The sequence below is a fragment of the Oratosquilla oratoria genome, chromosome 9 (assembly GCF_046742065.1).
Source record: "Oratosquilla oratoria isolate Oo_2021 chromosome 9, ASM4674206v1, whole genome shotgun sequence".
NCBI lineage: Eukaryota > Metazoa > Arthropoda > Malacostraca > Stomatopoda > Squillidae > Oratosquilla > Oratosquilla oratoria.
The window spans coordinates 73709156-73731655 of NC_134785.1; the positions used below are offsets into that span (position 1 = coordinate 73709156).

Here is a 22500-nt window from a genome sequence, read left to right on the forward strand (position 1 = left end):
CCCCAACGACCTCAAGAGGTAGAGTGGGGAAGGTCGAGCCTTAGGGATTAAGGATTCGAGTGGAGGGACGAGTTAGTGGGAAATGGGGGCTCCCCTTAAGTAGAGGGATTTTGTTGTTTTGTCGAATGAAACTGAAACTGATAGTAGGTGGTGGTGGTGGTGGTGGTGGTGGTGGTGGTGGTGGTGGTGGTGGTGAAATAGACAGTATTATGGTGGTGAGGATGAGGGCATATAAGACTGTGATGGTGGTGACGACAATGGTGATGGTAATGGTGATGTTGTAGGTGGTGTTGATGATGAGGAGGAGGTGGATGAAGAGGAGAAAGAAGAGGGGGGAAAGGAGGAAGAGGTTAGAGGAACCTCTTAGTTCAGACGGGAGTGGGTGGTGAGGAAGAGCAGAAGAAAGAGAGAGAGAGAGAGGGCATCACAGCACTTAAGAAACGACCAGCCATAGTCATTGATAAAAGAGCTGGTTTTTGCGCTTCGCCAGAGATAGCAAGAGGATCAGGGGAAGAAGAAGAAAGGAGAATTTAATACTGTGTGTGTGATAGGGACAAAAGCGAAAACAGCTGAGGAGGAAGAGGAAGGACGGGGAAGGAATACAAAGATCAACCAACCGACCGACAGACCGACTGACGCCGATTGGCTATCGCGTTGACTTGACTCCCGAGGACAGAGTTCGGAAACATTGGCGTCGGCAGCCGCATAAGACGCGGTTTACGCTCGATAACCCGCAACAAAAATGGCTTTGTTTGGGTTTCAAAAAATAGTCGAGGAGATCGATAACAGTCAAGCCTTTGTTTTGCTATGGATGCTTGGCTTTGGGCGCGGGTGGGCGTGCGGGCGTGCTGGGGACTTGAGAAATCAGAAGGCTACAAGCAGCACGTGCAACCAGAAGCAAATGAATTCTTCAACAAGTGATTTCTTTCATATTATTATTATTTATTTATTTATTCTTATTTATTTATTTATTTCTATTTTATCTATTTATTATTATTATTTATTTTTCTATTATTCATTTGGAGCAGTTGTAGAATCTCCCCCCCCCCCCCAACACACACACGTGATTTGAGTGATTATACAATTGAGTGTTGTTGGGATGGACATTCTACAGATGACCATAGCTCGTGATACATAACCTAACCTAACCTAACCAACCTTTGTTAGTTGGGGTGAAGACTCTACAGTTGATCAGTGTGTCTTGGGGTAGTTCATATTGTTGTTTATTTTTATTTTTATTTTATTTTTTCATGTTCGACAATATCCTCAGGGCTGTTCATGTGAACGGCGTTAATCATGAATGCTGGTAATAACGAATGACTTTGTATAATCCTCGCTTAATGCTTGAGTACACGTACGTAAGAGGTTTTGTGTGATGAATCTGATTATGCAAAATATAAACGGGTTTATGTCTAGGTTGTCTATAAAGGAAGAAATTGAACGTTTGTGGTGGATATCAAGCTACCTCTTGTGTGGTAATGCGCTTCATAATACATATAACACGATGTACTATTATACCAACAGGCGTACATCCATAACCAAAAGACACTCATCCTTAAAATATACATTACTTTGTGCATGTATGTATACACGTCCGTGAAATTAATGCTACACACACACACACACACACACACACTCGGTGGCGCGGTTGGTAGAGTCTCCGACTGTCACTACGGTGGTCCGGGTTCGAATCCTACCCAGGGCTGAAATAATTTCAGTATCGCTGCGCTTTGAGTCGTTACTCCAACTCTCGTGGGCGGGGAGTTGGGTGTGTGTGTGCGTGTAAGGTCACAGCATTACCCATAGATCGGTCATACGAGCTCTGAGTTCTCTTACGGGAGGGAAATAGCTGTCGATCACGAGTCCAGCATGTGATCCAAAGACCAAGGTGAATACATACATACATACACACACACACCTACCTACATGCACATACACACAGACCCCACCTAACCACAAATTACTGGTTTTAACGGACGCTCGTATTGTAGTGCCGGTACTGCCAGTAGTGTCAGTATTTATTAGAAACGACCAATTTTCTTAGTTTCACTTCTCGACCGAAAACCTCTTTATTATTAACATATGTTTGTTTTTATTGGTGTATTTTTATTTATATATTTTTTCATTTTACATGTATTTTTTGTTTATATACTTATTTTTTTATTTATTTGATGTTTATTTATACTTTTATTTATTTATTTTTATTTAGATGTTCATTTATTTTTTCATTATATTTATTAATTTTATTCTATTATTTATTATTAATATTATTACTCTATTTTTGTTATTATTATTATTGTTATTATATATTTTATTATTATTTTATATATTTATTTAATTATTTATCTATATTATTTATTTTATTTATTTATTTATTTATTTTCTATTATTATTATTATTATTATTATTATTTTTTTTTTTTTTTTTTTTTTTTTTTTTTTTTTTTTTCACATCCCATCACCTTGAGAAGAAAGTGTAGACTGCATGGTCACGGTACCACACGTGATGCGTCTTATTCTTTAGGGAGTCAGACGCATTTATTCAGTTGAGGAGATCCCTCGGGATGGTTTTGATAGCTGGAGGTCCTCCTCATTCAGCGGTCCGTCCATCAGCTGAATAAAATCCCTAGTCTGCACGTAGAGTAAAACCTATCCATTGTATCCAAGAGGTTGAGTAAGGCTCGTTTCAAACGTATCGACTTTTCGCCGTGCGCCGTCCACGACACGACGTCGTGCTCTCGAATAATCATGGATAGCTATGGACGCTTTCGCATGTGGTTGTGACGTGTGAAAACGTCCATAGACACCCATGGTTAATTGAAAGCACGACGTCGTGTCCTGGACGGCGCACGGCGAAAAGTCGATACGTGTGAAATTAGCCTTAGATGTGTTTTAAGTGTTTGGGAGCCAAGGGGGGTCGGGGTTTGCGGGTTTGCGGTGGGATTGTTATTGCTCAGGGGTTGGGTCAACCATATGCTGTAGTCAGCTTTTTTTTTTTTTTTTTTTTTTTTTTTTCTAGTGTAATATTTTTATAAATTCATTTTATTGTCTTATTTATTTATTGATTTTTTGTTTTTGTTTATTTATTTCTTATTTTTAGGTTTGCTAGGAATTGTCATCATCGCTTGCCCACACCCTCCACCATAACCCAAATTTGAAACGTTGGCACCCACAGTTTCGCGGGCCTTTACCCTATACAACCTGAGTTACACCACAACTACTTTAGTATTCTAAATTGTCACCAATACTTTTTTACTGTGATCACGTGTTATCACAAATCCTATCACCTCGCTCGATCTGCTAACACATCCATTATCGCCACGTCTTTCACCACTGCTTGTAGACGATTCGCTGTAGTCACCAACACCACTTGACACCATTCCCGAAGCCGTCTTCCCCGTCACTATCACCAGAAATATCACCAGACAGCTCTGGGTCGTGAGTTTGAGTTTCTATGAAAAATAAATAAATTAATAAATGAATACATAAAGATGAATAAAAAATAATAATCCTTTGCTGCTAAGGGGACTCCACAAAGATGAATAAAATCGCATGGCGACGGGTAGGAGAGTATCGTCTAGAAGGGAAGGCGGGTTAGTGGGTTATTGGGCTAATTGCTGTTTGGGCTTACCTCGGGGTCTCCCTCTCGGTCCTGCAGCGGTCTCACGACTCACGGAGTTTCACCACATACGGAGTGTTTGGGTCCTCCACGTGGAGTGTATAGGGAGGGCTGTTCTCGAGGATAGAAGCGCTGGTGATGGGCGACGAAACACATTACACGTGTAATCTATTTTATTTTTATATATTTTATTTTGTTTATTTATTTATTTGGTGGAATGTGGGAACACGTGTTCAAGTCAACGACCTATGTTCGAACAAGCAGGACAAAGGTAGCGACCTCGGTAACAGGCGCTTCATGACTTGAGCATAACTCTTCCTCTCTTTCTCCCCCGCCCCCTCCCTTTCTCTCTTATCTCTCTTCTTTATATTCTTCATTTTTGTTCTTATTCCTCCACTTGTATTCTTCCTCATCTTCGTCTTCTTCCTCTTTTTTAAATTCTTCCTCATCGTCATTGTGTTGTTTTTCATCTTCGTGTTCTTCCTCATTCGTCCTTCTTTTCTTCTTCCTCTTCATTTTCTTCGTCTTTATATAATTTTCTTCCTCTTTGTCTTTTCGTTGTTCTTAAGATTGATAGAGGCACTTCCACATCCGGTTTTTTTTTTTTTTTTTTTTTTTTTTTTTTTTTTTAACGTAAAAATGTGTACTTCAGACACTTATCCTGTCTTCGATTGTAGATTTTTCGAAATAATTCGCTGCAAAAGGGTTCTGGCATGACACCATCATAGGAATCTTCTGAGATGAGTTCTTCTGCTTCGGCAAAGAAGAACCTAACAGAGGAACTCGGTCGAGTTCGGTAAGAGGAGATCCCTTTGGTGGAATGTACAGCTCGATGTAAAAGTCTCCAAGTACAGCTTGATATTTTGCTGTATAAGTTGAGTGTTTGACGCATGGCGTCTAGTTGTTGCTGTTGTTGTTGTGGGTTGGTTTACTAGCGCCTCTATCCTTGTGGATGATCTGGCGCTGCTGTTGTTTACATAGCGTTTAGTTCCATCTGTAAGTGTGTTTATATATATATATATATATATATATATATATATATATATATATATATATATAGTATACACACACACACATATATATATGTGTGTGTGTGTGGTATATATATATATTATATATATGTGTGTATATATATATATATATATATATATATATATATATATATATATAACTCAAAAGCAAAATTATATGTCTGTGTGTAATACTCGTAAGCAAAATATGCATATACACAGTGAGTACCAAAAGCGTAGTCCAAGACTTATGCAGCCGGCTGTACAAGGGGAAGGGGACGGAGCATTGGCATGTTGTGTGTGAAAACATTCATTGCAATTCAGATCCTCGTGCTGCAGTACTACTACTACTGCCAGCTCCGTTTGCACGTCGTAAGTTGCAGACTTACGATGTCGTAGGATTTACGATGTCGCTGATGACGTCCTTTCTCACCGAGGGGGCCCTGAGTAGCTGATTGGAATCGTAGGGTGATGTTTAGAATGAATAGGTGACTATTCAGTGGTGTGGGAGTGGATAGTCGCATATTATTATGTCCACAGTGCAATGCAATACATGTTTTATTTATTGATTCGTTTATTTATTTTGTTTATTTTTTGCTTTAACGTTGGGAATACAGGGAGTGTGTGTGTGTATATATATGTATATATATATATATATATATATATTTTTTTTTTTTTTTTTTTTTTTTCCGCTGGTGTAGTGATGCCGTGCTCGCTTGCGAACTAGACCGTCCATGGTTCGGTTCCCGTCCAGGATGAAAAACATCACAGCGCTGCAATCTGGTACGCTGCTCTGTTGGGCAAGGAATTGTGTGTGTGTGTGTGAGGTCACATTATCTATAGATTGGCCCATACATGAGCTTTGAGCTCTCGTTCGGAAGGGTACTAGCTGTCGATCACGAGTCTAGCACGTGGTCCAAGACCAATGTATTACACTAAATTGCCCCATAGTCATACAACACAGTAATGCAACAGTTATTGTCAAAAAGTGGTGTGTGTGTGTGTGTGGTGGCGGGCAACCTCATGGATCGTTGCCGGGTAAGATGGGGCTGCGGTATTTGTTCACTGTTGCAGTGCCACGTGCATAGCAGTGCCTGCTAATTTACAACCGGTTTCTGTTGCCAAGATCCCATCACAGTTCCCGCGCGAAGACTATGGCCGCGTGGTTGCCAAGTACTCCATTGTAGTATTAGATAAATAAATAAATTATTTATTGTAACATTTGATAAATTATCGTGGCAGCATCTGATGATGATGTACCTCGTGGTTGCCGCCTGTTATGGAGATTTGTCCGATTCTCGATTACGTAACCGCATTTTTACGATTTGTTGAATTGGTGTTCTTCAAAATGTATCCAAAGCTTGTGTTGTTTTACATTTGCACCACAATAATGGTGTTCAAAAGCGAATAGACGATCATGTGGACTGCGAGTGAGTTACTACTGATACGCTCGTACGCGCTTACACAAACGTGCATACACACGCACACACACACACACACACGCGTACGCACACTCTTCGACACGTCCTCAGTGTAGCGCTACCCGTTGCCGCGAACGCGTGGATGCTGAGCGTGGGGAACCCGCATGTTGTAAAACGGTAGCTGCTCTGTGTGTGTGCGTGTGCGTACGTACGCGAGCGTACGCAGCTGGTCAGGGTTCCTTCAGGGGTGTAAGGATACCTCGTGGACAACCGCCAAGCCCTGACAACAGCAGGCATGGTGTCAGTGAGTTGTACTCGGGAACGCGGACTGTGTGTGAACACTAATCAGAGCGGTTGAGAGATTACAGCTTCTGGCTTTAGGAGAATTGAAAGTGAAGGTTTGGGGTACAAGTACAAGGTCGTGCAAGATCTCACTACGTCTACGTCTACGTCAAGGGATCGTACGTTGTACAAGAAGTAGTAACGACTGGTCGTTAAGTTGTGGCTGACAAGAAAACGTTGAACGGTAGCGACAAATGTGTTTTGATTTAGTGTATGTCCTTAGTGTTGGTGACTTGACACCACTGGAACAAGTGGTAGTGACTGGTGACTTACACCAGACTGGTGTCAAATTCGTAATTGACACCAAAGAAAAGAAGTGTGCGTTTCTTTCATTAGAAAAAGAAAATATTGGTGCAAATTATAGATATCAGTGGCGATAAAACTCCGTGGTGATAAATGGTGTTTAACACTTGCGTGAATAGTGTGGTGGTGGAAATAAGACGCTTAGTGTACTTGTGGTGATATATGGGTTTGTGATAGCGAATTGGAACAGTGGTGCAATTTTGTTATGACACCGAAGATTTGTGTGAATCTTGGCAAACGTCCAGTACACGTGTGTATATGCGTCTCATATATATATATATATATATATATATATATATATATATATGAAACTCACACACAAGAATCTAGTCACGATAAGTGTTTACATTTCTTTGTGATAAATAATCTTGCCATGTTATCCTGACCTCAGTAAGTAAGCTGTGTGTTCAAGTTGAAACAACAATCGACGACATGACGTCACTAAAAGGTCATCTGGCCTTCAGGAGTACCGGCTCCTAAAAAAGGAAGAGACTGGCACATATTATCAAGGATGTGACCCCTATCTCTCTCTCTTTCTCTCTCTCTCTCTCTCTCTCTCTCTCTCTCTCTCTCTCTCTCTCTCTCTCTTTCATTTCCTCTATCTTTCTGTCTCTCTTATTCCCTCTATCTTTCTCTCTGTCTCCCTCTCTCTCTCTCTCTCTCTCTCCCTCTGTCCCTTTCTTATTCCCTTTCTCTCTCTGGCTCTCTCATTCCCTCTATCTTTCTGTATCTCTCCCTCTCTCTCCTTCTCGCCCTCACTCCCTCACTCCCTCTCTCGCCCTCACTCCCTCTCTCCTTCTCTCCCTTTCTCATTCCCTTTCTCTCTGTATCTCTCTCTCTTTGTCTGTCTCTCATTCCCTCTCCATCTCTCTCTCTCAGGGGCCTGTACCACTTGGTAAGCAAAGAACCGACAGACGTGATGTGGTATCTTGTCCGCCAAGACATAAATAAAAAGAGACCGACCCTTGATAGGCTCCACTTGGCATAGTTTGTCATCTCTTGAACGCAGAATATCTTTTAGATCCGGAGTAGTTTACCAGCGCTTCTATACTTGTGGACTTGAGTTCCGGGTCTACGCGACAGCTGTGACCGTGAACACCAACCAGTGACACCGGGGAACTGTACTCCTGATCTGATTTTCTCTTTTTTAAGTGCCACTCGATAGAAAGAGTTAATAAGATGAAATTAAACTTAATTGAGTAAGTAGATAAATAGTGTGTATATATATATATATATATATATATATATATATATATATATATATATATAATGTGTGTGCGTGTGTGTGTAAAATAAATAAATAATGCTGAACTCACTCTCATTCTCCCACTGTCATTCTCTGTCTCTCCTCTCTCTCTCCCCTCTCTCTTTCTCTTTCCAATTCCCTTTCTCTCTCTCTCTCTCTCCCTCTCCCTCTCTCTCCCTCTCTCTCTCTGTCCCTCTTCGACCTCTCTTTTACCACTTCTATGACTTCGCCTCTTCATTTCCATATTTCCCCCAAGGATAGAAGAGCTGGTTACTCCCTACGAAATACCAAAAGCAGCTCTTCATGGTTACGAATTTTGCACTCTGTGTGGGACTTGAAGAAGTGGGCGTGAATAGGCGTATGGGAGTTCGTTTGTGTGGGCGGTGGGTTATGTGGCCGTCTGTAAGAGTAATACGACTGAGGTAATATATATATATATATATATATATATATATATATATATATATATATATATATATATGGATTGCATTGTTAAAAAGATAATTAAATGTGAACCAGAATAAAATAGTTCAAATGTACAATGGGGATCAAACCATGAACGTGATACGTCAGTCACAATATAGTAGAGCACTGTTTAGCTTTCCATTTGACAAACAGGTTCCAGAATCTAGATCTATATTGTATAATATATTTAAACACATATTTAGGAGTCGTACATTACAATAGAAGGTTTATCCTCAACGAGTGAGGGCGAGAGGGAGAGATACAGAAAGCGATGAGCACACTATGTGTGTATGTATATATATATATATATATATATATATATATATACACACATATACATATACATATATATTGTGTATGTCCTCACTATAGAGAATGAGAACAGTAATGAACCCGCAAATGAGTTTGTGGAGGCGAGGCAGGGCCTTGTGGGTGCGGTGGTGGTGGTGGAGGAGGAGGAAGAGGAAGAGGAGGTGGCACATGCATGCAAGTGCCAAGCTGCTCCGTCGGTGGCACGGACACCCGTGGGAACGTGGCACAAAAAGGCACGCGACCCCCCACACCTCCCTCCCTTCCTCTACCTTCTCCCCCCCCCCTGCATGCCAGCGTTCTCAAATAGCTCTCCCAAATTGGGAACTCTTTCCAAATTTGGAAACAGTTTCCAAAATTGGGAACTCTTTCCGAAATTGGGAAATCTTTCCAAAATTAGGAACTTTAAAATTAGGATCTCGCCGAAATTGGGAACTCTCCGAAACTGGGAACTCCCCAAAACTGGGAACTCACCTCGGAATTAGGATATGTCCGAAATTGGGAACCTTCTCCTAAATTCAGAACTCTCCGAAATCCATTGCTACGAGTCTTGCCATCTGTGTTGATATGGTGACCTTACCTTTATATTTTCAACACTAATTGGTCGTTTAAAGTGGCATCACGTAATCTTATTACTTGTCCCGGCTTCTGCTCTTGCGAAGCGTCTCCTGGTGAAGGTTTTTCTCCTCCTCCTTCCACTTCCCCTCCTCCTCCTCCTCCTCCTCCTCCTCCTCCTCCTCCTCCCTCTCCAGGGCAGAGCTTATTAATGATTAATACGATGGTACTTGAGGGAGCGTCCCATTGCTGACAAGTAATTCGGGTCCTCACTACTGTCCCCCTTCCCACCCCCTCTCTCTCTCTCTCTCTCTCTTTTTGCCAAAATTGGCACTCTTTTACCAGAAACTCGTGTATTTTCGTTCCATGAAGAAGTCTTGCGTTGGAATGCTTTGCTGTCAGTTACATGGGAGTTTTGTACTTTTTTATGTGAATGGAACTCGATGCTATCACTCTTGTTCTCCTTTCTCGAGTATTCTAAGACTTTTGGTAAGGATAGGTTAGAATTATTGTCAAATATTTGCTGGATTTAGGGAAATATTTCCTTTTTTATCATCAGTAGTCTACTTTGTCACATAAGCGTCCAGATGCTGTGGAGGCTTGGTTTCTATCGGTAGACACAAACTCTCATTCAGTTCCACCGGTCTGACACCGCTACTTGTCTTGGCAGCCCAAACACCCAGGGCAAAGGTGGCTGTTTTGCTCACAGCTAAGCTGTTCTTGGTGCAAGTGCCTCTACTCGATTGCCCACCACTCCATGGGGGTGTAAATGTCTTGCGCCATCTCATGGTGCTGTGTTGAACCTGGAGACAGTGTGTCGGTGCTTGCATGTCTGGTCGGGTAATGCACTAGACAGACTCCTTTCTAATTGTCGCCTTTTAGGAGAGATGAAAGGTATGTCTGACCGTGTAGTCAGGGTTAGTGACTTATCCTCTCTCTCTCTCTCTCTCTCTCTCTCTTTCTCTCTCTCACACACACACACACACACACATCGGTCATACATGAGCTCTGAGCTCTCATCTGGGAGGGTAGTAGATGTCGATCACGAGTCCAACACGTGATCCAAAACCATGGTGAATTACACACACACACACACTCCATCGTCTTGATCATTCTTGAGTCTGTCCACATGTACATGAATTATGTTTAACCTGGAGCCATATTCTACCTTTCTCTCTCTCTCTCATGAATTGTTTTTAATCTGGTACCCTACACTTTCGTAAAATGAAGATCCACTGTTGAAGACTCGAACCCACGTACCTCAGTACACGAGCCGAGCTCGCTACCCACCGGTCCACCAAAACCCCCTACCTTCCCCCAATCCCACCTCACCCTCCATCAAGGTTCAGTGAGTGCTTGAAGTGATAACGACCGTACTTTTTTGTAACACACTTTATGCATATAATTTTTTTTTTTTTTTTGGGGGGGGGGGTGGAGTCTGAAAGTGGGGGTTGCGGTCCAGAGAACCCCACTTCAGAGTGGGGGTCACACCCCCCTCCATCCCCTTTCCCGTAACAAGGTTCTTGAATTACGTAACTTTGTCCAAGGGTATTCAGTCAACCTCCTTCAAGGAGGAGCCTGGAGGACGACCGCCGAGGAGGAAGGTCAAGAGTGCTCCTCGGGGTCAGGAGGTACGTACTCTACTGACGCGGAACTGGTTTAGTAGGGTCGTGGTGGTCCGGTGGTTAGCGTCCTCCGCTCGTCCTCTGAGGTGTGGGAGCTCGTGGAGGGTTTTTTCTCCTGTGTGGGTCTTATGGGACCGAAGAAGAAAGAATTCGCCCAACTTTTTTTTTTTTTTTTTTTTTTTTTTTTTTTTTATGAACCGTAATGGCAAAAAATTATTTATTGATTGATTCGTTAATTATTTATCTTTATTCATATATTCATTTATTTGTTTATTTATCCATGGGTGCAGTACGCAGTGACATGATGGTGCACATTGCGATGGCAGTGCATCGATCTTTATGATTGTGCCGAGTGCTTGTATTGAGTTTGTGGTGATGGTGATGATTGTGGTAGTGATGTGGTTCTTGTGGTGATGGTGATAGAGATGTATCTGGACTGGCTATGGTAATGATGTTTTGCAAAGATGATGAACGGGAGTTTGTTTTATGGTAATACACCATGCATTGCACAAGGGAAACAGTGACGTGTTTTGAAGTGATTATGGGCTTTGGATGTGACAACGCTCCGTGTTTACTTGTGGATATGATTGTGTTTATCCAAACACAGACGCTGAAAGGAAGGACGAAAGTAATTGTTTGGATTCTGGTCTGGTTAAGTTGTACCAAATTGCAGTTGATAGACACAATAATTTAAGTGGTACCGGGTGCTTGTATTTAAGGGAACTGGATTCCTAAAATGGGATTGGATCATTCTTAATGGGTTTAGATCCTTTTTAAAGGAATTTGATCCCTCTTAATGGGTTTGGATCGTTTTTAATGGGATTTGATCCCACTTAATGGATTTAGATCCATTTTAAAGGAATTTGATCCCTCTTAATGGGTTTGGATCGTTTTTAATGGGATTTGATCCCACTTAATGGATTTAGATCCTTTTTAATGGGGTTTGCTCCCTCTTAGTGGGCTTAGATCATTTTAATGGGATTTGATCCCTTTTAAGGGGTTTGAATCCTTTTTAATGGGATTTGATCCCTCTCAGTGGGGTTGGATCCTCAAAAAAAGAACCCAGTCACCTTTAAAAGGATTCAAACCTCATTAGAAAGGATCCAGATCCTTTAAAGCATTGGTGTGGTATTAGTGTCGTTAGTGGTGATAGGACAACTGGTACAAACCTGAGAAAGGAAGTTAGTGGCGATTTAGTGACGCATGTATTCAAGTGAAGTTATAAGACATTAATTTTACTTTTTCGTTGTGGGTTTTCTCTTTGCTGAATAAAATCGCCGGGCGGCATCCAGAATATGGGTAAAGGGACATTAAACAGTGTGTGATTCACCATGCTCTTAGATCATGTGCTGGATTCGTGATCGACAGCTATTATACTCCCGAACTATGTGTTATGCTGTGACTTTACACACACACACACACACACACACGTGTGTGTGTTTCAGAATCATGGTCGAATTCTTTTTGAACAAACATTTGAACAAAATTCTTATGAACAAAGATAACCGAGAGGGTTGGAGTGGATGAAGATAGTTACACAACAAGAGTCCACTCAAGTGCACAAATAGCCAAGTCATCTTGAAGATCTGGAGGGAGTTTGTACACATTTGAACACATTTGAACACAGAAAAACCTGGTGAGGCATCTGGTGCTCAGGATCTGAGGATTGGCCCTCGCTGGCGCTACTTCGTGAGTGGAGAGCCATTATATGGCACTCGAGTTGTGACGTCAGCAGCATAACGTTTTCCTTTGTGTAGAGAAGAAATAGGTGGTTGTCAAAAGAAAGAAAATGGAGGTGGCGTTGGCGCGTTAAGAAAATGTTGACTTTTTTATGGGGGGTTAGTCGTTGATACTGACAAGGTTATTTAAACGTGACTTTACTGAGGGATATTTGTTCAGCTCAGCTTTGTGTTGTCTTTGGGAATGAAAGGTATATATGCTACGTGTGTGTGTATATATATATATATATATATGATGTGTAACTTTTGTATTTTTCTGGAATGTAACGGTTACCGGGGTTACCTAACGAGATAGACCCTGAAGACGAGCCCTGGAAAGGTTCGAAACGTAGGAATAAACTTCAAACGACTTTTCCAGTGTGTATTGTAATCCATATATGTATGTGTGTGTGTGTGTGTGTATATATATATATATATATATATATTATTATTATTATTATTTTTTTTTTTTTTTTTTTTTTTTTTTTTGCAAAACATGAAACAAAATTCATGACCCCTTTCTATACCAAGAAGTTCTTGTTATTTATTCTTGCGAGCGTCAATCGATTTTATTCAACTGTGACCCTCTCGTCTGTCAGCAAGAATAGAAGCACTCAAGTGTGTCACCGTGGAAAATTTGAGGGCCCTACGCCAGGAGGCGCTGAGTGGTTGCGGCCGAAGTCTTCATCTTTCCCCAATTATTCGCTTAGGACTGTTTCGGGAATCTGACAGGAGTGCGGGATTCGAACCCACAACTTAGCGAATGCTAATGAGAAGGTGAATTGAAGTTCAGTGTGGGTGGTGGGAGGGGGTTTGTGGATTGTTGGGGTAAGAGGGGGAGAGTAGGTGGGAATATGTCCATTGTTGGGGCGAGTGGGGGTGTTCGTAGTTACAGGGGAGGGGGGTGGGCAGGTCGTCTGTGATGGCACGAGAGAGAGGGAGAAAAGTTGCTTGTGCTGTTTAGCAAGTTCATTTCATCTCGTGTTTCCAAGGTCGTGGGTTCGAGTCCTGTCAGGCGGACTTTTTAGTACTTTGTTGGGGGAATTTGTCCGCCTTGGAAAGCTTTCCTCTTACTCATATGAAAAGTTTGGGTAAAGATTATTTATAGGACAAGTGCACCGTTTACGAGAACGGTAGTGACGTGGTCTCAGTGAGAGGGTGCTGAGAGAGAGAGGCGAACTTGAGAGATATTATTCTGGTTAACAACAGTTGGATGAGAGGGTCGACATAGCCTGGAAAGGAAGTGGGTGTCGGCAGATCGTACCCCCTTTCAGATTCGGGGTCGCTCACTCTGCTGAATAAAACCCTCGTCCTTAGTCAGAGGGGTAAGTCCCCCCTTACCCCCTCAGATGAATAAAATCACCTGGCGGCAGCTAGAGTAACTACTGGATATAGAGAATCTATAAACCTGTGGTTCCCAACCTGGGGGGGGGGCTAGGGAGTCGTAAGGAGGATACAAGGGGAGCGTGACGTCATCTGCTCAAAAATCATTGTTTAACAAGAATATTCAAATAATTCCAAGAACGAGTATCTGCCATTACATACGTCCAAAATAGAATTCTATCAGTCGCCCCAACCCGTTTTCTGTTGAGATGTAAATACTGTAGAATATATATTAATAGAAAGAATATGTAATTTAATTTAATTACAAAAAAAAAGTGGGGAGGGAGTGTGGGGGCTGGTGGAATCATATAAAACAATTTGAGAACCAAATCCTTAAAGGTTTATTCTATAAACCTTTAAGATTTTGTTTCTGACAAGCTCCTGATGATTTTACTCAGTTCTGAGAAACCTCTGGACTTCAGTGTGATTTACTGTAATAGAACATGTACTGTAATGTTGTACTATGTAACCCGGGACACATTGAGTGATGCAAAGGCATAAGCCCCATCACGGTAGACATTGAGTGTCCGAGCAGGGGGAGGGGAGTGGGGGGAGATGGGGAGAGTGGAAAGGGGGATGGGGGAGATTGTATGAAGAGGCCTTCTGTTGTACGCGATTGCATATCTAACCGGCGTCTCATGCAAAGGGAAGAGTGATCCGGTGTTTAGCGTAGCCCGCCCGCGTAATGAAGTTGTGGGTTTCAATCCCTCTCGAAGGACTCTTTGATCCTTAAGGAATTTAGTCTTCCTGTGTGTATGTGTGTGTGTGTGCGCGTCAAGATTTAGACTCCACACTCATCTCTGTTTGTATTAGCGCCAAAAACCACTTCATCACGACCCAGCTTCACTCAAATGCATTACACTTCACCGGAGCACTGTCGTCGTCGATCACCGGCGGACTGCCATAAGCAACGTGTGTGTGTGTGTGTGTGTATGTCTTTGCTTCATCCTCTGCATTGCCTCTCTCCTTTCTGTATTAAGGATTACATGCTTTACTCAGGCCAACGCGATGCAATTTTATTCACTGATTGGTCGTTCTTTGGCAATTAAGGGTTAAAGAGCCCAATCCTGTGATGAGGGGCGAATCAAAAGGCGCCGTGGCTTCAGACCCGGCACTCCAATGGGAAGATGTCGTGGCGCCGGTCAGCATCCTCTTGTCACGGCGACGCTCAGGTCACCAGCCATATATTCAGAAGAAATATGGACCATAGTGGCTTGATAATTTCTCTAACACAGTGGAATAAAAGTATGATGGGGGATTTTTTTTTTTTTTTAAGCAACCGATCCTTTGGACAGTTAGGCTGCATTTATATTATAAGCAGGTGCACAGTAACACAGCATTTATTTTTTTAACAGTTGTACGTAAAGCTTGCCCTAACACACACACACACACACACACACCTTCGCTCCTGGCGGGCTGTCTCTGAGATGAATGGAATGTATGAAGGATCCGAATCCCGGTGTCACGGAGGAGGAGGAGACACGAGTAAATCAGGACACGTCATCCCACGACTTAACGCTTTGAGGGTCATTAGGAAACTATGCGGAGTATGTCTGAGTGTACTGTGTACATATGCAAATAGAGACGTGGGTGTGAAGGTTCGACTGTGTTATATGTGTGTTTATTTACATTGTGTGTGTGTGTGTGTATCTGGTTTTGTACTGGAAGAGTCATCAAGTTCTGTGTTCATTCGATTTTTTATATTATCTTATTTTATTTTATTTTTATTTTTTGTTGTATTTAAGAAAAATCCACTTCTTTTTAAATAGTAAAGGACAACGTCTAAGGTATATTGGAAGTAAACAAAAAATAATGAACGCATTTATTTATCTATTCTCTCTCTCTCTCTCTCTCTCTCTTTAGGTGAATCATCGTTAATGCCAAATTATATACACAAGACTTCCGTGTTTACGTCAGTAAAGCAATATCTTTGTTAGTTTACCTGCACGTCACTGTAGGGCATCTTCCACTGTTCCAGTCTCAACAGGTGCCTGTGTGATTCAGTGTCACCAGGGAGGCAGTCGTAAAGGTTACACAGCATTGTATTCAACAAGTGTGTGTTTGTGTGTGTGATTCACTACGGTCTTAGGTCGCATGCGAGACACTTGATTGATTACCCTCCCGAACAAGAGCTTAGAGCTCACAAATTACTCTTTCTATGGGTAATGCTGTCATTCTACACACGCGCGCACACACATACACACAAAAATATGTTCAACAGAGTTGGAGTGCCGGCTCGCAGTGCAGCGATATTGAAATGTTCAGCACTAGGCAAGGCTCGTATTAGGATCGCAGAATTCGCGGTCATGCACAGTACCATTAAACCATCGAGTCGTGGGTATGTGTGCGTGCACACACGTGTGTGTATGTGATAAATAATAAGACCTGTTTATTGATTGAAAAGTGATACAGTGGTAATATCCAGGTTTAATTAATTTTAGGACTAGACTAAATTGAGTTAATAATGTTTTCTATGGACGGAATGGCGCTCTGATGGGCACAGGTTTGTTGATGTGCCTGGTAGCGTGGCGTGGTAGGGGGAGCGTCAGGTAAGAGGAATTGTCCATGTGTGTGCGTGTGTTTCCTCCCCGTGCTTGTACACCGTGATCGGGTTTCAGTCGTCTCGCCTTCAGCGGCCAATGTTACACTCTCCGGCGCCGCCGTTGCGGCTTGTTGGCGACAACAAAGTCTCCCTTAGGAGTCATCAGACTCGAAGGAAACTTATGGTAGTGTTTTAACCAACTGGTCTTTATATCAAGTTCTGGCTGCTGTCGTCAGGAGATTTTATTAAGCTAATTAAACTTGCAAACATAATATGGCCGCATCCGGTGTCACCGCAGAGTGTGACATCGGCCTTCGGCGGACTCTTCGCCAAGAAGCTCCGCAAGACCACAATGCGAACAGACACGCGAAGGAGAGCCTTGGGTCTGCGACTGGAAGCCATTAATTATTATTAGAGGAGCCATTTGCAGAACAATCGCATGGGAGTGAATGTCCCCAACATCCGTATTTGTCTTTTCCATGCTGAGTGTCTCTCACCCTCTGTCTCATTCTTCTTCATCTTCTCTCTTCAGTCCTCGACTCTTTTCTTCTCGCTTCCCGTCTTCGTGTATTCCAGTCTCTCGTCCTTACGTCCATGTTTATCCTGTTTATTATTAGCTGCTCAAATATATGTTGATTCGTTTGTGTTTTTCCCATCTCCGTAGCTATGTGGCTTTCTTTCATATCCCCAAAACTCTCTTCAGTCACGTGACCTTGCTGTCATTTCTTACCCTCCCCTCTCTCTCCTCCATTTACTTTGTTTTCCCCCTCTTTCTCCCCCTTTTTCCTCTCTCTTCCATTTCTGTCTTTCTCATCCACTGCATCTTTTCCTCACTCTCTCTCCCCTCTTCTCTCCTATCCCCACTCCCTCTGCATCTCTCTCTCTCTTTCTCTCTCTCTCTCTCTCTCTCTCTCTCTCTCTCTCTCTCTCTCTTCTGCTCTCTCCACTTTCTCTCCCTCCTAATTCTCTCTTTCCACTCCTAACTACGAATTAAACCACAAGAAATCAACGACCATCATCTTTCTTGGAATCGGAAGACTCGGGTAGCCATGCCCGGGACGGACGTTGACCAGCTGTGAAGTAACATGCTACTGCTCAACTGCATTGGGTACTTTACCACGCCTGATGCCCTGATCAGACAACACACACTAAGTCACTCCACCACTTTCATGCCACAAGTGTCTGGATGAAAGTAACTCACCAATAACAACCCTAAGGTCTCCCTGCTGAATAAAATCGTATGTTGTCCTTAGCCAGAATTAAGACTTTGGTGTGGCTTAGTCGAGATTAACAAAGAACAAGTTGGCTTTCACGGGGAGGATAAATTGGCTGAATTGTGAATAAATTGTTTCAGGAAAAACTTTGCTGTCATGCGGTTCTTATCACCAAGGAAATTGAAGAAGTTGATGGAATTGTGCAACAGTTGACGCGGGATCGCTTAATATATACACACACACACACACATATATATATATATATATATATATATATATATATATATATATATATATACTTTTACTCCGCTGGTCTTCGGGCCACTTGGTGATCCATAACCGCTTTCGAAGCGTCTCGCCATGTCTTTCTGTCCTGTGCCACCTCCTTCCATTCTCTTGGTTCTATTCTACATATCTGCACATCTTCTTCGACGCATCTCCTCCAGTCTTTTCTAGGTCGACCAAGTGGTCGTCTTCCACGCACTCCACTATATATATACGCACTCCACTATATATATATATATATATATAATCTATATGCACAAGGTGGACTCCACCATGAATAGCATTCCCGTCGATCGAGACCCCTGGGTTTGATCGTCATCTGATTAAAACTGTCTGTCGTTAGCCAGACGATGAAAAACCAATCCTCCTCCTCCTCCTCTTCTTATTCTTCCTCGTGGTCTTCTTTCTCTTCCTCTTCTTCTTCCTCTTATACTTCCTCCTCTTCTTCATTCTCTTCTTCCTCTTCTTCTTCGTCTTCTTTTTCTTCCTTTTCTACTTCTTGTTCTTCTTCGTCTTCTTGTTTTTCTCCCTGTTCTACTTCTTGTTCATTTTCGTCTTTTTTCTTTCAGGAATAATTTTCTTCAGTCGATGAGAAATGCCAACTATACCAAACGCCAAATCTTTACTCACAATAGTGCCAAACCTTGCTTTGTACAGAAAACGAAAAACGCCTTGATACAATTTTACCACAATTAGTATTCACGTGATATTCTCGGAAGGCTTGTTGATATGTCTAGAAAGAACTGGGCACAGACATACATGTATATACACACGCACACACAAACGCGTGCATACACACTCACGCGCGCGCGCGCAGACGCACACACACACACGACTCGATGGCGCGGTGATAGAGTTCCCGGCAGCCACTGCGGCGGTCTGGGTTCGAATCCCGCCCAAGGCAGAAATAATTTAAGTATCACTGCGCTGCGAGTCGTTACTCCAACTCTCGTGGGCGGGGAGTTGGGGTGTGTATGCGTGTAAGGTCACCACAGCATTACCCATAGAAAGGTCATATATGAGTTCGGAGCTCTCGTCCGGGAGGGTAACAGCTGTCGATCATGAATCCAACACGTGATCCAAGACCATGGTGAATCACACACACACGGATTGGGGAGTTTACTGTATGGATTATGCAGTCGATATTTTTTTTTTGTGGGCGCCCCTACGGACCAGAACCACTAATCGTTCTTTTTATGATTGAAAACTAACATTTACTTGAAAGCAAATACTAAAAATAAATAAATTAATAAATAAATAACTTCTGCTCAACCATTGAGCCATCCTGGGTCCACTGCTGACCAAAGGCCTCTTCCATACCATTCCATGATTCACGCTACTACTCCAACCTCTGCCACGTCACTCCTGCAAACTTCTCTACCTTCTGTCTGGTCTCCCAAGACTTCTACTACGTTTCCTTTGATCAACCCAGTACCTCCTGTAGGACTCTTCGTCGCGATCTTGTCTTCAAGGATAGAAGCGCTGGTACAAAGTGTTACAAAGAAAGAGCTTGCCGACATGAGACCTTTTGGTCCATAACTAGGTCAGATGCGAAAAAAAATAATAAACATAAATATTATAAATAGAATTAATAAATAATGATAATAAGCAGAGGTAATAATAGTTTATAGTTAAGAAAAAAACATTCACTGCATTTTTTTTGTATGTTGAATACATTCAAGTTAAACGTCTTCACACATTTGTAAAATAAACTTTTGGAAAGAAAAAGGGTTCCTAGACAATGATGGTAATATACGTGTATTTGTACTTTTTTTTTTATTTTGTCCGAAAATGGGAGTTTCAGTATAATATATACTCCCCGCTCCAACGTCACAAGGATAGGAGCTCTGGTAAAGTGTATTAAGCAATCGTCGCCATTGTTATATTCTCTCTTGTCTCATAAACTCTTTATTGGTCTGTGTCCCCGAGAGTGTGTGTTGTTATATACCCGCTCATTACTCTCATTACTCTCATTATTCCACGCTCTGTGCGAGAGTAACAAAGGTAATTAAAGTATCGGATACAAAACACCTGCGAGACCTTCCAACTCAATTACCTGTCTTCAGTGAGTGAAAGGGAGTGGAGTGGGAGTGAGGGAGTGGAGTGTGCAGTGGTGTTGAGGATGTGTGGAGTTCATTGAGATGTGTTCTCTCTCTCTGCCCCCCCTCTCCCTCTCTTTCTCTCTCTTTCTCTCTCACTCTCTTTCGTCGTCTCTCCTTTTCTTTCTCCTCTTTGTCCTCGTCCTCCTGCAGTGAGGATCTTCATTACGCGTTGAAGGAGGATTGCAGGATTGGAGAATTCAATGGTGAGGAGGTGAATGGGGGTACAAGCTTCCCTCTTCTCCTGCATTCTTGCAGCGCGCACACGCGCCCTCACACACACAAAAGACTCGTCTGGCCTTCGGGTATAGCAACGTGTACACACCGAACGCTTAGTGCTCAGGAGAGGGGGAGGGAAGGGGGGCAAAGGAGGGTTTGTGTGTGGAAACCTTTTGCCGTAACGCAGCCGTCGACTGGGGCAGAAAAAAATGTTTCTTTTTGAGGGCTGGTGGAGGAGAAGAGAGAAGAGGAAGATGAGAAGTTGATGTTAAAAAAAAAAAAAAAAAAACGAAAGAAGAGGAGGACAGCTGACCAAGCCAACGGGCATTTTAAATAAGAAATTTACTGGGATATGGAGGCGGATGTGTGATTCACCACGGTCTTAGATCACGTGCTGGACTCGGGATCGGCAGCTAAAACCTTCCCGGATGAGAGCTCTTATATGCCCCCCGCTCTATGGGTAACGCTGTGACCTTACACACACACACACACACACAACTCCTTGCCCACCAGAGCTGGAGTGCCGGCTCGCAGTACAGCCCTGGCGAGACTCGAACTGGGATGGCCGAATTAGGGGTCGAGTGCGGTACCATTGCACCATCGATCCTGTGTGTGCGTGCGCGTTCATGTGTTAGTATATGTGTGTTTGTATTCGCAGTGTAATTCTCAAAGTGCCTTGCAAATTCAGTAAAAGAGAGTTGTTATGTGAGTTGTGGACTTGTTTAGTTGGTGATTGTTATCAAACAGGGGGAGGGGGAGGGGTAGTAAGGAGGAAGAGGAGGAGAGGGATAGTAAAGAGGAAGTGGAGGGGGATAGTAAGGAAGAGGGGGTAGCAAGGATAGTGAGGAGGAGGAGGAGGAAGAGTGGGGTAGTAAGGAGGAATAGGAGGAAGGGTAGTCAGGAGGATAAGAGGGGGTGAGGAGTTGTGAGGAGAAGGAGGGGGATTAGTAAGGAGGAGGAGGGGGGGCAGTAAACCCCTTCACCCCCAGGGACCCACTTTACTGAGTTTATTCTGACTAAATACAGGTGACGGTATGCAGCTGAGGCGTCTCGACCCTAAGCCTGAAGAGGATCAAGACCAACCGTGGTAGCATACAGTCCGCCCGTTCAGTCGCCTTAAGGTAGCCTGAAGAAGTCGCTCAAGTCTGCCACTGGTTTGAAAGCAGTGGGAGATAAAGGGCCATTTGCACGGTCAAACCCGGTTTGTCAAACAAGTGTCTGAAGTGAAGTTTGACAAACGTGTTTGGCAACCAAATATCCCATTCACACAGTCAAACATCACTTCAAACACGTTTGACAAACCGGGTTTGACCGTGGAAATGGCCCTTTAGCTTACAGTAGAGGTGGGAGGGGATGGTGAGGTGGGTGAAGGTGGGGGTTGGATGGGGGGAAAGGGTTGGAAGACGGCGGTAAGGGGGAGAAGAGATACGACCTCGAGAAGACGATAAGATAAGAACGGGGGGAGGGAGGGGGGGCATTATGAAGGAAGAGAGTACGGGTCAGGTCTCTGCGGGTTTGAGAGTCAAGGAGGGTCTCTCTCTCTCTCTCTCTCTCTCTCTCTCTCTCTCTTTCTTTGTTTAGCTCTCTCTCTCTCCCTTCACTTTCATTTTCACTATCTCCTTTTTCTCCTTCTCTCCCCTCTTTCCCCGTCATTCTTACTCTCCTTCAGCCCTCTCTCTCTCTCTCTCTCTCTCTCTCTCTCTCTCTCTCTCTCTCTCTCTTTCTTTCTCTTTCTCACTCGCTCGCTCGCTCTCTCTTCTTATGATGATATAGGGAGCCATTTGTTCTTTGTATTATTGCACTGGTCCATATATTTGTTTTGTTTACGTATTAAATAATTTATTTTTCGTAATTCTGTGTGAGGACCAAATTTGGCAGCAATTGTCACAATGCCGGTGTTCTGCGAAGACAGGAAAATATGAGTGAATAGACGACATACTGAAGTCGTTAAGTAATTTATATTTATTTTATTTATTTTCATTTGTTTGTTTTTATTTTGTTTATTTATTATTATTTATTTATTTATTTTTATGGGTGTTTTGAACCTACGAGGAGCAGTAATTAAACGAAATATGAAAATTACCCTTTTTAGTGACGTCATTCCTATGACGTCATATCTTTGGTATGTTAGATGTCTTGTCATGGG

The 22500-nt window shown here is 42.7% G+C and overlaps 1 protein-coding gene across 2 annotated transcripts in view; it reads left to right on the forward strand.

The window, feature by feature from the left end:
• The window catches only part of pnut (septin 7-like protein pnut), a 579804-nt gene that overhangs the window by 65771 nt on the left and 491533 nt on the right, over positions 1-22500 (forward strand). Inside the window, exon 1 of one of the 2 annotated variants that reach the window (XM_076190979.1) lies at positions 6207-6226. The exons of the other annotated variant lie outside the window; for it this stretch is intronic. The gene's annotated coding sequence lies outside the window, so the exon portion shown is untranslated. Of the gene's footprint in view, positions 1-6206; positions 6227-22500 lie in introns of those variants that run through there. 2 annotated transcript variants of the gene reach the window in all.